Source organism: Macaca thibetana, chromosome 16 (genome assembly GCF_024542745.1).
Source record: "Macaca thibetana thibetana isolate TM-01 chromosome 16, ASM2454274v1, whole genome shotgun sequence".
Classification (NCBI taxonomy): domain Eukaryota; kingdom Metazoa; phylum Chordata; class Mammalia; order Primates; family Cercopithecidae; genus Macaca; species Macaca thibetana.
Window position 1 is genome coordinate 76,404,237 of NC_065593.1, and position 14,955 is coordinate 76,419,191.

The window sequence follows — 14,955 nt, forward strand, 5'->3', positions numbered from 1 at the left end:
GACAAATGAAAAAAAGTCCTCCAAACAATCTCTCTCTCTCTCTCTCTCTCTCACACACACACACACACACACACAGAGAGAGAGAGAGAGAGAGAGAGCGAGAGAGAGAGAGCGCCTCTTGCTACCTAGGAATACAATTTTTATGAAATTACAAACTCTTCCTTTTGCATTAAAGAATTCATTAGTTTGGCACTTTGGTAGGGGAACAGGCTTTCAAACGCTTACACTAAATCTTCAATACAACTTCCCAGTCTTCTGATTCTCTCCTATTGGAAATTGGAATCACTGTAGAGACGGGATATACCGAGGTGGAAAGTATTCACTGTTTAACAACTCTTGCACTAGTGTTTCCTGGCCTACATAATTGCCTCCAGTCTACAAGGGGTACTAGATGGACATCAATGTATGATGATGACTATTTGGCTTAAATGGGATGCAATACTTGACCAGCTCAAGAACCTTCAGTGAGCCGGGCGCGGTGGCTCACGCCTGTAATCCCAGCACTTTGGGAGGCCGAGGCGGGCGGATCACAAGGTCAGGAGATCGAGACCACGGTGAAACCCCGTCTCTACTAAAAATACAAAAAATTAGCCGGGCGCGGTTGTGGGCGCCTGTAGTCCCAGCTACTCGGGAGGCTGAGGCAGGAGAATGGCGTGAACCCGGGAGGCGGAGCTTGCAGTGAGCCGAGATCGCGCCATTGCACTCCAGCCTGGGCGACAGAGCGAGACTCCGTCTCAAAAAAAAAAAAAAAAAAAAAAAAAAAAAAAAAAAAAAAAGAACCTTCAGTGCTTGACTGAAATTTCTAAGACTAATATTTCTTATTGAAATGTTCCTTTGGGTTTTAAACTGAGGTTTCTGATGTTTGCTTTCAACAGACTTATGTTTGAGACACAAAATATGCTAAAGATCCACTACTTCCGCAGTGTTACATTTCCATATTATTCCCTTATTGGCCTGGATTTCCTCATCAATAGCATAATTCATTCAAATGTGGAAAGAAAGGCATTGATACACTGGTCAGAGTAAGGAAAGTAGTATCATATCATCAAAAGTCAAGTTTATCTAAATGACAAATTTATTCTCTGTTGGTTTCCAAATCTGGGATGTTTTCTAGAAGTTGCACAAAAAATAATACGATGTAATTACCTAGGCTTAAAAGAAAAGCATCATTCTAGGAAGAAGTAATCCACTGCAGTGTAGCAGTACAGATTGGGCAATGGGAAAGACCTACAGACAGTTATAAGAAGGCCTGTAGGGAAGTTTTTAAAATCAAAAGGCTAGAATATCAGTAGCACTATGGAACTTTTCTATTGAAAGACAAGAATTTCATGCTTCCAGGCCATGGAATGGCACATATCAAATATACAGAAATATACAGAAGACACACTAAACCAGATATCTCCAATTTGAAAGCTATTTGGGCATAAACTGTAACTTTGTCAAGTACATTTCTTTCTTTTTTTTAAACAGGGTCTCACTCTGTTGTCCAGGCTGGAGTGCAGTGGTGCTATCATAGCTCACTGCAGCCCCAAACTCCTGGGTTCAAGTATTCCTCCTGCCTCAGCCTCCCAAACAGCTCAGACTACAGCCACCATGCCTGGCTAATTTTTGTTTTTGTCTTTGTACAGATGGGGGTCTTGGTATGTTGCCTAGGTTGGACTCAAAACGCCTCGCCTCAAGCGATTCTCCCACCCCAGCCTCTCAAAGTGTTGGAATTACAGGTGCGAGCCATTGCACCTGGCCAGACAGTGCATTCTGATGGTTAATTTTATTTGTCAACCTGACTGGGCTAAGGGATGCCCAGAGAGCCAGTAAAACAATATTTTTGGTTGTGTGAGTGTGTTTCTAGAAGAGATTAGCATTTAAGTTGGTAGACCAAGTTGGTAGATCATCTTCACCACTGTGAATGGACACTGTCCAACCTGCTGAGGGTCTGAATAGAAGAAAAAAGTAGAGGAAGGATGAATTTGCTTTCTCTGCTTTAGCTGTGATATCCATCTTCTGTTGCTCTTAGACACTGGTGCTCCTGGTTCTCAGGCCTTTGGATTCAGACTGAGACTTACACCATGGTTCTCAAGCCTTTGGTTTTGGACTGGAACTATACCACCGGCTTTCCTGGGCCTCCAGGTTGCAGGTAGCAGTTCTTGGAACTTTATGGCCTTCATAATTGCCTGAGACAATCCTTCAAAAAATTTCTTTCTATATATCTTTATCTATAACCTATTGGTTCTGTTTCTCCAGAGAACCCTAATACATTCATTGCTTCACTTAAAACTCATAATTAATGCAATTATAGCTTCAGTTTCCTTTATATTTACTGTGATGTGTTTTGGCTTTTACATAAAAGTATATTCACTAAAAATAACTATGTAATATACTTCATGCCACTTTCATGAGGTCCGGGTTTAGAAAAATCTCTCATGGTGCCATATTAAGATTTTGATGCTGGCTAGGCATGGTGGCTCACACCTGTAATCCCTGTATTTTGGGAGGCTGAGGTGGGAGGGCTGCTTGAGCCCAGGAGGTCAAGGCTGCAGTGAGCTATGATCACACCACTATACTCCAGCCTGACCAACAGAGCGAGATCCTGTCTCTTAAAAAAAAAAAAAAAAAAAAAAGGCTGCTGATGCTGCAGCTAAGATTTGCTGCTTTATCTCCCAGTACTGATCTGTTTTTCTTGATCAACACAGAGAGGAAGAACAGAGAACAAAAGTAACTTACCACCCATTTGTACTGTATCTTTCTCTACTACTACTATTTAAAAATTTTTCAAAGTATAACATTATTCCTTTCATCAATATGTACCCAGTCTTTAAACAGCCAAATGTATTTATGCTAAAAAACAAACATGTATGATATACATTACAGAAAATTACTATACCCAGTTACTATCTTGGACTATATTGACTGATTTAAGACAGATATCCTTAGAATAGGATTTCCTAAAATAAGATCCAGGGAACTGAGATTTGGTTTGTGCTAAATGAGCTATGCTAAACTACAAGGTCTATGAACACAGGATTCTGTTCAGCTTTTTCATCACTGCGTTCCTTGTATTCAGACCAATGCCTACTATTATAGTCCTCAACAAATATGAAATATTAAACAAATATTAAATATTTCCTTTCAAAGAAGGAAAATATCAGGATAAAAGGTAGCGGTAAAGATTAGAGATGTATAATAGTACATAGTAAGCTACTTTCTTCCCTAATACTCCAGCTTAAAATCCTACGTTATCAAACTGTACCAATCACTGCCCTTCCTTCTTGTAGTTTCTCGAGACTTTAGGTCAGACCACTCATTCTTTGAAGATTATAGCTATTGGTCTACTCTCATACTCTCCAACTCTATTACAATAATATTTTTTCTACTCCAACAGATGATCTTCTGGCCTCAGTTTGTTGACCTCCTCCCCTCCAGTGATCTCATTCCCCGGTCCTCTTTCAGTCACCCACTCCCACAGTTATACTCTTAACACTGTCATTACTAATGACTACAAACTGTCCATAAACTTAATCTTAAATGCCTCTGACAACCACTTGATATTTCTAGCTCATTTCTTTGATCCTATTGGTACCTAAAACCCACTGAATTTACACAAGTTCACTGTCCTTCACCCCTCATGTTCTCTTTTCCTCTCCTGCTTGGCTTAGATTTCACAGTCATCACCATAATCACTCCTTTGCAAATACCCTCAACTCCCTTGATCCTCTTTAATCTTATCATTCCAATCTGGCCAAACCCCAACTCTGGTTAAGGTCCAATTCTTCACCTAATGTGTATCTCCAGTATAGAGTTCCAGTACAGTTAAACATGTTTGCTAAGAAGTCCCTCGTTAAATTAATGACCACTAATGTTAAGTGGGACATTAGCACTGCCCAGCAATCCTACTACATTTCCCTAATCCATTTACTCTCAGAACACAATTCCATGCCTTCTTCTCTGTCTTCAAACCTCAACATTTCTTTCCTCATCCTCACTTTCAGCTGGTTACATCATTCTCCATTTAATTTAATTTAGAAAATAAAATCAAACAGAAGAGGTTTTCTACCAGCTCACGTCACCATATCTACCTACTTACCTGCATCTGTTTCCATAAGGTAGTCTTTTTTCTAGTTAGTTCACTCCTTTCCACAGTCAATCCCTTCACTTTTACTTTTTATCTCATTTGTCATCTACTCAAGTGCGTTATTTCAGCATTTCTTGCCTTTCTTCTGCATCAATTTCCCCTCTCTACTACAGCACAGCATTCTAATTTATTTATTTAAAATAAACCGAAATTTATTCTAGTTTAGAAAATCCTTGCTTGTCTCATAGTCTCCTACAGCTACTTCCCTACTGCTCTGTTCCCTTTCATTACAGAATATAATTCCTCTTTCCCACTCACCTTTAAACCCTCAATTTTTTTTTTTTTTTTAAGACAGGGTCTCGTTCTGTCACCCAGGCTGTAGTGCAGTGACATACTTCACGGCAGCCTCAAACTCTGGGTACAAGCGATCCTCCTGCCTCAGCCTTCCAAGTAGCTGGAACTATAGGCACATGCCACGAAGTCTGGGTTTTTATTTTTATTTTGTAGAGCTGGAGGTCTTGCTATATTGCCCACACTGGTCTCCAACTCCTGGCCTCAAATGATCCTCCCGTCTTGGCCTCCCAAAGTGCTGCAATTGTAAGTGTGAGCCATCGTGCCCAGTCTGCAATCAAATTTCTGCCATCATGATTCTACCAAAGTGGCTTGTCAAGATTGTCAGTAACCTCCAGGTTGCAATTTTAATAGTGTCAATCGAAAGTCTCAATGAAAAGATGACATTTTAGCAAAGATCTTAAAAAAGGCAAGGGAACAGGGTAGGGCTAGTATTAAAAATATTTAACAACGGGGACAGCATGGGTACCTACTAATCATTGGTGGATGTACACTTGAGCAGGGTCTTAGAGGCCATCAAAGTAAATCTGGTGATGACAGCAGAGTCATCAATATATACATGTCCTTAAAAGATGTGGGCCTGAATGAGAATACCAACAAAGTGAGCATGGAGAAGATATCTATGGTTCTGGCCTTGGAGTATTCCAACTTTTGGAAGTAGGAGAAGAAAAGGAAGTAGCAAAATAGACTATGAAAATGAGGCCAGAGAATTAGGAATAAAACAAGAATAATGTGACAACTTGGAGGTCACAGAGTAAGTGCTTTGGGGAAGAGGGAGTGAATAACTGTGTTAACTGTTGCAGGTAAGTTAAATAAAATGAGAACTGGAAACAAGTACTAGATTTAGCAACGCAGAGGGAAGAAAGTGACTGCAAGAAATGGAAAAACACAAAACTGTTCAGAGTATATGGAATCTATTTTATTTTATTTTAGATGTGGTCTCACTCTGTCACCCAGGCTGGAGTGCAGTGGCTTGATCTCGGCTCACTGAAATCTCCTGGGTTCAAGCGATCCTCCCACCTCAGCCCCCTGAGTATTTGGGACTACAGGCGCATACCACCACGCCTAGCTATTTTTTTGTATTTTTAGTAGAAATGGGGTTTTGCCACATTGCCCAGGCTGGTATACATTTTATTTCACAGTGGTTATGAAGAAAACTTTTGTATTTTGAGAAAACTCATTAAAGAATGAGGCTTCAACTGCACTGTCAGGTCCCAGGCAAGCCTATCCACCCTTTTTAGTTCAGCAAGCCTTACCACTCCTCTACATCCTTTTCAGCCATAATACATCGGGGTGAGGAGACACAGTTAACATGTGAACAAAATCAAATACACAATGCTTTTCCATATAAGACAGACTATAAAAGCCAAAAATATTTGAGGATGACCACGGAGGGTTAAAGTGAGAGAAAAGGCTTCTGAAGGAGTTGTGAAGCGACAAACACACACAAAATATGCCAAAAGCAACACTCATCAAAAATATGTAGTATTGGTGAAGGTTCTGAGGAATATATTTTGATACATTTCTGGAAGAAATGTACCAGAGGGAAATCTAGTAATATAAAGATTTAAGATTTTGAATAATCCTGGATTTCTATCAATTCCATTTCAAGGAATTCATTCTAAGGAAATAACGGTAGATACGAACAATCATTTAGCAACTAGTATGTTCACTGAAGCACCTTTATAACAATAAGAAATTGAAACAATTTAAATGTTCAGCAACAGTATATTGGTTTTTAAAAATTATGTTACATTTATATAATGAAATGCCCTACCAGGAGAAAAAATGATGGAATAGTTCTTAAGGTAAAAACACATACAATATAATTTTAAAAAGTCAATTTCAAAACATGATATATACAATATCATTTTAAGTTTTTAAAACTATTTTTAAATTTTGTGTAGTGATGGGGTCTCGCTATGCTGCCCAGGCTAGCCTTGAACTTCTGGCCTCAAGCAATGCTCTTACCTCAGCTTCCCAAAGCGATGGGAATACAGGCATAAGTCACTGTGCCCAGTCTATTGTCTTTACTTTAAATGTACATATTATGGACTGAATGTTTGTGTCTCCCCCAAATTTATTTGTAGAAGCCCTAATTCCCAGTGTGGCTGTATTTGGAGAAAGTAATTCATGTTAAATGAGGTCATAAGTGTGCAGCCCTGATCCAAATAGGATTAGTGTCCCTATAAGAGAAACCTCTCTGCTCTCTCATTCTCCCTCCCTCTCCTGACATGCATGCACAGAGGAAAAGCACATGAGGACACAATGAGAAGGCATTTACCTGCAAGCCAGGAAAAATGCCCTCACCAAAAACTGAATCAGTCAGAAACTTGATCTTGAACTTCTAGCCTCCAGAACTATATGAAAATTAATTTGCTGTTTAAGCCACCCAATCTATGGTATTTTGTTATGGTAGTTTGAGCAGACTAATAAAATAGTCATTTCTTGATATCTGCAAGAGACTGATTTCAGGACCCCCCCCAATCCCATACCCATGAGGATCTGTGGATCCTCAAGTTCCTTATATATAAAATGACGTAGTATTTGCATATACCCTACATACAACCTCCCATGTATCTGAAATCATTTCTAGGTTACTTACAATATGAAATGCAAAGTAAATGCTATGTAAATAGCTATTATACCATATTGTTTGTATTAGTTTTTACTCTCATATTTTTTATGTTTTTGTGAATATTTTTAAATCTGTGGTTGGTTGAACCTGTGGATGCAGAACCTGGGGATATGGAAGGCCAACTGTATGTAAAAAGATTGCTAGGCTATATCCCAAATATTAACAATGGCTTTCTGATTAGTGGGGTCATGGATTATGTATATTTTCTTAGTTTAGTTGATATTTTATATAATTAACATGGATAACTTTTTAAATAAGAGCTAAAAGTATTTTCAAAAGACAGTGAAAACATTCTTCAGAATACTTCCTGACAGTACTTAATGTTTCCAACAGAAACTAGACACTTACGTTTATTTTAAACCAAGAGAACTAAGATCGTAACTTCTTCAATGGCTCCCAATAATCCCCGCCCCTTCTGTAATCATGACCTTTTGTAATCCCTCCACTTGAGTCTGAGTTGGACCTACTGGCTTGCTTCTAATGAAGAGAATATGGCAAAAAGTGATAGAATGTCACTTCCGTCATTAGGTTATAAAAACTGTCACTGTCTTGCTGGTATCCTCTCTACCTCTTGTTTGCTTGCTCTCATGAAACAAGCTGCCATGTTGTGAGCTGCCCTATGGAGAGGCCCACATAGCAAGGAACTGAGGGTGGCCTTTGGCTGAAAACCAGTGAGGAATAGAGGCCCTCAGTTCAATAGCCCATGAAGGTCTGAATCCTTCTAGTAACTATGTGTATAAACATGAAAGAGGATCCTTCCCTAGCTGAGCTTCAAGATGACTACAGCCTCAGCTGTCACCTTGATTGCAACCTGTGAGAGCCACAGAACCCTGCTGTGCTGCATTTGGATTCCCGACACATAGAAACTGAGATAACAAATGCTGTTTTAAGCTACTAGCTTCATGATAACTTGTTATGTAACAATAGATACTAATACAAATACCTACTCTGAAGAGCACTCAATAAATAGAATTTAACCAACATGTCCTGCAAGTCTTACAAATTTAAATGTTATGATTTATAACTTCTAGATAAGAAAAAACAAAAAGACTAAGAGGATTTTAAGTGACTTAGGGGTAAAGGATGGTAGTGGAAACATCAGATACAGAATTCCAGCTTCTTGCGTGTCAAAACCCAAGTCAAGAGAACCTTTCTGTCCCTTCTTTGCTCCCACAGAATTCTTCCTGCACACTGAGCTGCAGGAACATATGTTCTGCTTAAGAAACACAAGTTTTAGGCCGGGCGCGGTGGCTCAAGCCTGTAATCCCAGCACTTTGGGAGGCCGAGACGGGCGGATCACAAGGTCAGGAGATCGAGACCATCCTGGCTAACACGGCGAAACCCCATCTCTACTAAAAACACAAAAAATTAGCCGGGCGAGGTGGCGGCGCCTGTGGTCCCAGCTACTCGGGAGGCTGAGGCAGGAGAATGGCGGGAACCCGGGAGGCGGAGCTTGCAGTGAGCTGAGATCTGGCCACTGCACTCCAGCCTGGGTGACAGAGCGAGACTCCGTCTCAAAAAAAAAAAAAAAAAAAAAAAAAAAAAAAAAGAAACACAAGTTTTTTTCCAAGAAATAAATGTATAATAGTACATACATGTGAGAAATAAGTTGTTAGCAATAACTGATGTTCCAGGCATTGTGCTAAGTAAATTACAGGTACTGTCTTATTTAACTATCACAAACACCTTATGGAGTGAGTGATATTACTATCTTCATTTTATAGACAAGGAACCAGAGTAGATTAGAGAGATTAAAGTCACCAGCTAATAAAGTAGCACAGCCAGAACTGAACTCAAGCTTCTCTGTTCCCAAGGCTGAACTAGCCACCACTATGAAACACTGACCCCATTAAAAATAAACACACATACACACAACACAACTTAGTATTTATATATAGACTGCATGTAAAGATGCCCAATAACTACAGTATACATGAAATTTTATTCTCTTTGTGAAGCATTCATTAAAAAAAAGATATGATAACTTTACCTACAACATCCTTAGATAAAAGGCAGTAAAAAGTCAACATAAAACATTATGAGGCCAGGTGTGGTAGCTCACTCCTGTAATCCCATCACTTTGGGAGGCTGAAGTGGGAGGATCGCTTGAGCCCTGGAGGTGGAGGCTGCAGTGAGCCCAGATCCTGTCACCGCACTCCAGCCTGGGTGGCAGAGTGTGACTCTGTCTCAAAAACAAACAAATAAATAAATATATTTTATATTTTTATTTTACATATTTTAATGTGTCATATCTTTACAACCTTCCTGTGATATAGGTAATATTATCATCTCCATTTTACAGAGGGAAATAAGGAAATTAACAAATCATGGTTAAGTAATTTGCCCAAAGTCACACAAGTAGTGAGCAGCAGAACTGGTACATGAACACAGGCAGTCTGGCTCTAAACCACTGGCATTTTACTCTAAACCAGAATGTTTTACTTCTTCAAAAGCTGGAAGTTAAAATGGTTTTACAGTTAATGAAAATATTGCCCCTTGGGATATCTGACTAAATTATGGATCTAAACACCACATTCAGAAGCCAAGCCTTCAGATTTTATGATGTAAAACACCTTAGAAAAGTTATCTAAAAGCTAGTGTGATGAGATTATTAACCTTCCAAATGCTGGGGCACAGAAAATAATACCCCAAAATATGGTGCCTTGACATGCTGAACTAAAGAAGCAGCCTCAAGGGCTTTCTGGCCTCCCCTCCCACTTCCTGTCTCAATCCTCTGCTTCTCCCAAGGCACAGGATGAGGCTGTTCTCTGAAGTTCCCTCATCTACCTAGAAACTGGACCCACCAAAGAGGAACACAATTGCCCCTGATCCCCTCCCTAAAATTTCATTAACTACAGAAGATTAAAACTCACATCACGAACAATGAAAAACTGAAGATCAGGAAAACAACTAAAAATGTTCAAAGTAAGCTGGGTATGGTGGCTCACGCCTATAATCTCGGCACTTTGGGAGGCCTGGGTGGGAGAATCACTTGAGGCCAGGAGTTCGAAACCAGTCTATGCAAAATTGTGAGATCCTGTCTCTACAACAATAAAAGTTAAACCGGTGTGGTGGCATGAGTTCGTAGTCCTAGCTACTCAGGGGGCTGAGGCAGGAAGGTTGCTTGAGCCCAGGAACACATAGGGAGATCTCATCTCTATTTAAAGAGAGAGAAAAAAAAGAACTTACATGGATAGGAAAGTGTGGGGAAGAAAAGCCATTTATATTCATATTCTAGTTCTTATGCTTATTTCCATAATCAGTAATAAGGCAGTATCTCATACTTCTAATACACAACTTATTTCTGTTTCATCTGTCTTCTAATCTCTACTTTAGACTTCATATCCTGATAGGCCAATCCCATAGTTCTATTATTTCCTTTCTCATTCTCCTTTCAAGTCTATCCACTATACAACTTTTAGCTTTTTGCTCTTGTTGTTCTAACAGCTTTTTTTTTTCCCCCCCCAATTTCAACCTTTACAATAGCATTTCTTCTTTCTTTTTATTTGGTGCAAGGGAGGTTACCAATTGTTTTGAGAACCTGTGATTGGAAAAAGAACATATGTACATGTAGCAAGTTTTTACTTATAATTTTAAAGGGCTCAGACTCCAAAGCTCATCAATTTTACTCAGGTTAAAAATTATGTTTCATACTTACTGTATTTACAATAAAGCAGAATACAAACACAATATAACAAAAGATATGAAACAGGAGGAAAAGGCTCTTGGTACTCATAGGACAACGTAAAATCATACAGAAGATTTTATATACAAGCACAAAGTTTGTAGCAAAACCAAAGAAGCATGGTTAAGTATTTAGGATAAAGATAACATTTGATAACGTTCTCAGAAATTTTTTAAATGGAAGAAAGAAAATGAAAAAAAAATCTCCTTTGATTTTAATGGAAATGACAATGACTATACAGGAGTTGGGAAAAGACAGTTCAAGGAACTACTTACTTTAAATAAAACACTTTATTTACAATGGCTTGTACTTATACTATAGAATGTACAATACAGATAAAAAAATCCAAATGAAAAAAATTTTTACAAGTGCAGAATATATGCAAATATGAATATGCACTGACTATAATCAAACTGTTTTTTCTTTTTGAGTTTTAAATATATGCTAATTTTGTTGTCACCTTAAATAACACTGTCCCTTTGAAAGACACTACCATTTTTAAAGAGATTTAAAAGAATCCATATAAAAAGATTAATCTCAAATTCCTCTGAAAATATTTGGTGTTGATAAAAGCCTGCCTATTTCAAGACTGGTCTGGGCTTTGGCCCTTAACCTTTCCTGCACATGTAGTCAGAAGTCCTATAAAACTGTCAACTTGGCCTACCATTATCTGTGTCAAAGGTCACTTCTATACTTGAAATTTTATATTATAATGTGAAACAGAAACACTTAAAAAACTAAAATAAAAACAAAGAGTATCACCATCATTTAATGTCATCTGATTACTGAAAATTTTCAATAGTAGTTCATTGTAGAAATTTTAGAAAATGCAGAAAAGTATAATGATGATGATGATGAGCAACAGAAAGGGTGCTAATGTCTTGTTCATTTTGCCTGAGCTAAGCATGTGGCATATACATTATTTCACTTAATCTCTGTAACAATCCTATGAGATGACAGTTTTTTTTTTGTTGTAAAGACAGGTCTATTTTTATCAGTCACACAGCTAGTAGGTGGAAGAGAAAAAAATTAAACCTAGATCTAACTCCAGAACATAAGCTCTTATTCACTAATACATGCCTGATGCCCAAGAAAGAAAATTAAAACCACCTGTAATGCCACCAACCAGATATAACCTCTGCTAACTAACATTATCTCACACCAATCCTACTCTAATTTTCCAACAATTCAAAGTCTCCCCTCCTTAGGCAACCAGTGGTACGGTTTGGTGTATTCTTCTAGAAATTTTTTCCTATGAATATATATTCATGTATCTATATAAAAGCATAATTTGTTAAATTATAGAAATAATATTACTGTGACAGGAGACTGAGGCACGTAAAAGTTAAGTGACATGCTCCAGACCGTAAGACTCATCAGAGAAAAATCAGAATTGAAATGCAATAGGACACATTTAATTAAAAATGACCCTAAACCTTTAAGTATTTTTTCTGATTAAGACCTTGTCTTATACCTTAGGATCATCACTACAAAAATAATAAAATCAACTAACATTTATGAGCACAGACTATGAGCCAAGCATTTTTCTAAGCGCTTTATATATATTAAACTGATTTAAAATTATCATCTCCATTTTTACAGATGAAAGAACAGGTAGAAAGGTTAAGTGACTTGCCCCAAATCACACACCTAATAAGTAATACTTTAGATAGAAAAGTGATAGAGTATAGGATGAATCTATTCTCTTATTTTGGAAATTGCTTTACTGACATCACTAACAGTTGGTTACCCTTTTTCATAAAAATAGAATATGACTGTATCTCATACTTAACTGAATTTTCTGCTTTTAAATCTAAGGACAGTAAGGAATGCTCATAGAATTTACATAGTAACAGGATTAGAGGGCAATATATTTTTGAACTATATTGTGTCCCCTTCAAGAGTTGAACAATAAATCCTGCTTGTGACCCTAGACAAATCGCTTGAATTCTCTAGATCTTAGTTTCCCCACTGTGAGACAATTAACACAATTCCCAGAACATCCCCTCTATTCTGGTAGTTTACTTAATACCATCGATTATCTCCACAGTTGTAGCTGCAGAACCAAAACATACTGTTTGCTTGTATTTTTCCCACATATTTTGCATACAACAAATGTAACTTGAGGAATACTAAAACTTTAATGAGATATTATAGAAGATAATGCTATATAATGAATCACTCAATTTAATATTTCGGCTCAACAGCTATATTCCAGAGTAGCTTCCCCTACACTTTTAGACTTAACCATCAGTGAATTGGCTTGGTTTGATCCACAATTTCCTTTTACATGTAGAACGACACAGAAAAGTTAGACCTGGGTACACAGATGTCAGGTACAAAAAGACATACCAAGAAAAACATATAGGTCCATTTCTCAGACACAAAAGTTTTTATTCTTCCAACCTAAAATACAGGTACCAAAAGGTTTAAGTTTAAACACAGAAACAACACTGGCAGTTACTCCCCAGATATCAACAGTGGTAGAAGATGATTCTACCACTTTTTTTAGACTCGCAGCATTGTTCACTGAACCACTGAACAATGACTGTACAGTGAGCAGCCTGCAGCAGCCCTGTAACCCAATTGGTTCTCAAAGCATAGAACCTCAAACGGCAGCTTCCGCATGATCTGAGATTTTGTTAGAAATGCAAATTCTTGACCCACTCCAGACCACTGAGTAAGAAATTCTGGGGGCCCATCAATCTGCATTTGGACAAATCTTCCAGGTAATTCTGAGGTAAATTAAAATTTGAAAACCACTGCTCTAACTTTCAGTTTGTGATTGTTGTCTCTGTGAGACAGAGTATTTTCCTAAATTTTCAGGTGATAATGAGTAAAGCAGGCAGACAAGAAGGTATCAGAACACTAGTAGCCTTAACTGTATTACTCTGTATCAATGTACAATAAAATATCATCAGTGGTGTTAGTATATCCTATGTGAAAGAAATTCAAAAATTAAGTATTATTTCACTTTCTAGTACTGAAATTTGCATGAAAAAATGCAAAATCTGTTTGTTTTGTGAGTATACTCATCAATTCATTTGGTTATTGTTAATTTTTGATACTATGTAGAGATAATAGCTTCAACCCTCAGGTTACCATTCTTATCTTGGTAGAAACTAATTTTCAGAGCACCTAATAACTTGATTAGAAAAGAGCAAATCACTGTAAAGTTTCCATGCTTTAAAATTGTTTCAGATAAGAAAAGGAAAGATGATTTTTAGCAGCACTTTGATATTGTGTTTTAATCTCTTCCTCGCTTTCTAAAAATTATAACCGAGCTTTAGTTTGGTTTAATCCTAATTCAACAAAGAATTCATGCCTGTGGAAAATATACATAAATAATCATCTGAATAAGACTTTAGCTTTAGATTAGATTAAGGATGTCAGATGGGCAATCAGGAAGTGAAAGATTAGGCCCTCATGACAGTCATTCTGACTTGCAAATCTGGAAAAGAAAAGGCCTCTGATAGGGTTTTCCTTCTAAAACTCAAGAAAGGGACAGAAAATTAGCACATTTATTTTACTTTATAACACTAAAATTTGCATGAAGAAATGCAAAGTATAATATTCCATTGCCCAAGAAGCGTGACAGTACCTCAAAACATGAAAGATTCTTCTAATTGTGTGCTACAGTACCATTTAAAGAGCTATTTTGTTCCTTTTGGAAACAGAAAAGCTGGTTCCTAATACAAAACTGTGATTGATTTAGAAAAGAATGGTTATCTATAAGAGTGGATGAAGCCAGTTCAATACTCAGAAGGAAAGCAAAATCCCCAAGGTCTTTCAATATTCAAAATTGACTCACAAAATGAAACGTCTCTCATTTTATGACATTTGGCCTAAGTTTCCTCCTACTGTTTTGTTTTTTGTTTAACCATGTCTTATCTGGCTTCGAAGGTATATTATACTGACATTTCAGATCACAGCTACTGATACTCTCCCCAGAACTAGGAATCATTTTACTCTGCTGACCCCTCATGCTGTAAATATGTAGTAGTTGTATTCACTGTGGTTTAACATCAATTTTAATGAGCAGGAATAAACAAAAGACCTAAAACCAAGTCTTCCAAGGTCCTTTACTAATGCTCTAATCTGTATACTCAGCTAGAGCTGTGAACATTTCTGACACAGCTCTATAGACTCACTGTAGAGAGAGTGTAAAGGATGTTGCCAGGCAACTTATCTAAGTTTGAAAGAATCTAAGCA

The 14,955-nt window shown here is 37.6% G+C and overlaps 1 protein-coding gene across 8 annotated transcripts in view; it reads right to left on the reverse strand.

Moving 5' to 3' along the window:
• TANC2 (tetratricopeptide repeat, ankyrin repeat and coiled-coil containing 2) overlaps positions 1-14,955 on the reverse strand; it is a 468,803-nt gene that overhangs the window by 262,357 nt on the left and 191,491 nt on the right. The window lies entirely within an intron of this gene.